The sequence below is a fragment of the Triturus cristatus genome, chromosome 5_2, assembly GCF_964204655.1.
Source record: "Triturus cristatus chromosome 5_2, aTriCri1.1, whole genome shotgun sequence".
Taxonomy (NCBI): domain Eukaryota; kingdom Metazoa; phylum Chordata; class Amphibia; order Caudata; family Salamandridae; genus Triturus; species Triturus cristatus.
Window position 1 is genome coordinate 930,547,979 of NC_140588.1, and position 3,495 is coordinate 930,551,473.

Here is a 3,495-nt window from a genome sequence, read left to right on the forward strand (position 1 = left end):
GATGAGGCTGCAGGCTGCCGCACAGAGACGGAGGCGAATGAATGAGCGCATCTTCAGAGTCCGCATAACTTTGCTAGGCCAGCAAGAGGATGAGATATACGACAAGTATAGGCTCAATGCAGCAATGATCCATGACCTAATCAATGAATTGGACCCCATAATGCAACGACAGACACGTAGGACCAATGCCATCCCAACGCATGTGCAGGTCCTATGTTGCCTACACCTTCTGGCGTCAGGCAGTTTTCAGGGGGTCATTGCTGTTGCGGGAGGTGTGTCACAAAGCGCACTTTCAAGAATATTGAAAGCATTCCTTGATGCCATGATGGCCGTGATCGGGTCTCATATCAAGTTCCCTACCACCGCGCTTGACCTTGCAAAAACCAAACAGGAGTTCTACCAGATAGCTCGTTTCCCACATGTTTTGGGTTGTATTGATTGCACCCACGTTGCAATATGTCCCCCTGCAACACAGGAATATATATATAGAAATAGGAAATGTTACCATTCCCTCAATATTCAGGTTGTTTGCAATGCCAAAAACATTATCACTGACATTGTTGCGCAATTTCCAGGGAGTGCACATGACTCTTATATCTTCAGGCAAAGTGGCATACACACCCGTCTTGTCAGGGGAGAATTTGGAGAGGGACATCTGCTTGGTAAATATGTGTTATAGTTTATCACTGTCATTGTACGTATGTCAATGTGAAGCTGCCACTGACTCTTTGCTCCATTACATGTAGGTGACAGCGCATACGCCTTGCGTAATTACCTAATGACGCCTTACCTCAATCCCACAACTGCCAATCAACAGAGGTACAATGCAGCACATATTTCGACAAGGAACATCATAGAGCGCACATTTGGGCTGTTGAAGAGCCGATTCAGATGTCTACATAAGACCGGTGGAGCACTGAAGTACAACCCTGAACAATGCTGCAAGATAGTAGCGGCATGTGCCATGCTGCACAACATAGCGACAAGGGGAGGAATGGACATCGAGGTGTCTGACAGCGATTCGGAGGATGGGAACCAGCAAGTGCCACAACACCATGCAGCACAAGGGGCAGGCGCAGCAGAAGGGCGTAGGAGAAGATTTGACATCACACAAAATTATTTCTGAGGTGAGTAATGATGACACAGAAACTGACTATTGCTATCAGAGTATTCTTTAATTAAATAAAATTGCCATGAGTGTTCAAGCACACTTGTAATCTGACCAGTGCAATGGACATAAGTGGTTTGCAAATGTCAATTCACTTGTCACTCTGTGAAAAGTCAAATCCAAATAAATGGTTACGTCACCATAGTGGAATGCACTTGTACATCCCAGTCTAGCGCTTTTTCCCACGAACACCCAGACGCCTGTCAGACCCAGCATTGTCATCCGTTATGTTGGAAGCGGCGGGGGTACTGCTGCGTGTGTTGCGTCTTCCTGCAGTGCGGACTGGAACTGCCACACTACTTAGGCTTGAGCCACCCTCACTACCCTCTTCGGGCGTGGAATTGTTGGCCGCAATTGTGGAAGCATTTAGCAAATCAACTGCATTGGTGACCTGGTCCAGTGCTTTAGCCACATCGCCGCTCCAATGGCACATTTCAGTTTGCATGGTCACAGACCTACGTGCTAGCAGTGCAGTTGTCGTGGCCAATCTATTGTTTGATTTAGCAAACATTTTCAATTGCAGCATTAGTTGACGATGCTGTCTCTTCTGGGATACATTTCCCTCATGCATCACCTTGCTCAGTTGCTGCACACTTTCTGACAGTACTGCTATGTTGCTAGCCATCTTGCCAACTTGCAATTGTACTAATCGTGTGTTTTTTGTCTGCAGGCGCTGCATACGGAGCATCTGTCCCTCAAGACCACCCCAGACATCACTTGGTTGCTCCTCCTGCTGTGTCCTGAGTGCTCTTCCTCTCCTACGCCGGGCTCTGTGATTAGTTCTGGGGACCTGTGGTTGTGTTTGTGTGATGGAAGTTGTCTGGCCATGGCTGCCACCTGGTGTTGCATCAGCCTCATCATCTTCACACTCCATGGTGACTAGGGATGGAACAGTAGCCCTGCGTGACTTTGTTGGACGTGAGGGATTTATTTGCACCACAGGTGTGTCCATCTGTTCACCTGCGCTGGTGTCCTGCATGTCTGGGGAATCGCTATCCACATCTTCTACACGTTGTGCATCTGTGAGGTGAAACAGTGCAACACTGTATTATTTCATGTCTGTGATATTAATTGCACAGTAATAAATTTCTGCCTTTGTAAATGATTTTATACTCTATTAAGCTTTTTTGGGTTGTTACTCTGAGATTTGACATTTTAACTGCTTGACCTGACTACATCTCCCATAATGCCCCTCACCTACTGAATGCATTGTGTACTGGATGTTCAGGGTCTGCACTTGGGCTGTACTGTGGTCGAGTTCTACCTTTACATTTTGTAACACTAAGAAAACATACATTCATCTTACCTTCAGATGTGTTTGCTGCTCCGGACGTGTCCAGCTGGGTCACACCAACAACAGCTTCTGGCTGGATGGTGGATTCAATCAAGTCCTCCATGGGAGTGTTCCCAGTGTCTGTTGGTGTTCCCCCTCCTGTCTTCTTTGCCTCCTTCAGGCGGTCAGCTATGCGCACCTTAGCCCGACTGCGCAAGTCGTACCATCGTTTTTTGAGTTCTTCAATGGTGCGGTGTGTCACCCCAATGGCATTGACCCTGTTTTGGATCCGGAGCCAGATTTTCCTTTTCTCCTGCTCTGCCACTTTCAATGATGCCTTTCCAAACAGCTTGTCATGGCTGTGGACTACTCCCTCAATGAGGGTGTCAATTTCTTTTTCTGCAAATTTAATTTTGCGTTTCCTGCCTGTTTGGCTCTCCTCTGCTGTTTGTGAGGCTTCCATTTGATATCACAAGTTTTTCTTCTGTCTCTGTCACACTCCTGTTCTGCTCCCAGAGCCAGCTCCCTCCTCTCCCTGACACTGTGCACTGGAAATGAGGCTGGAGCTGCTCACTTCCTGGTTGTGATGTCATCAGGATGCATCAAAAAGCGACTTCGGTATTAGCGATTTCGCTAATTGCGAAATCGCTAATAGCGAGTTCGCAAATGCCGAAATCGCAATTTATTTAGCGATTTTTAGCGATTCGCAATATTCTCGCAATGTTTTTGTTGCATCGTGTTTTGCGAGTCTTTATTTGCGATTCCTTAAAATTCGCAAATAAGGACTCGCAAACTCTCTTTTTGATGCATGTGCCTGTTAGTCCTAAATGGCTCCCAGTTGACAAGATGAAGACTTTGGTGGTTATACGCAGCCAAATCTTTTCCATTACACTATCATCAAGGTACCTGAGAACACATCAAACTTTATGAGGTATTAGCACATATTATTAATACATGCATAGTAATTTTTTGTTTCTATATGATATGTTTTTTTAATACAGCATTAGCTAATGCATGGTATATTACTATAACCCAACTCAATAGTTCTTAATTT

At 45.8% G+C, this 3,495-nt stretch overlaps 1 long non-coding RNA gene across 1 annotated transcript; it reads left to right on the forward strand.

The window, feature by feature from the left end:
* Positions 1–744: 744 nt before the first annotated feature.
* Positions 745–2,273, forward strand: LOC146829447 (uncharacterized). Its single transcript, XR_014961983.1, has 2 exons — positions 745–1,127; positions 1,839–2,273. It is a non-coding gene; the product is annotated as an uncharacterized LOC146829447 (long non-coding RNA).
* Positions 2,274–3,495: the final 1,222 nt, after the last annotated feature.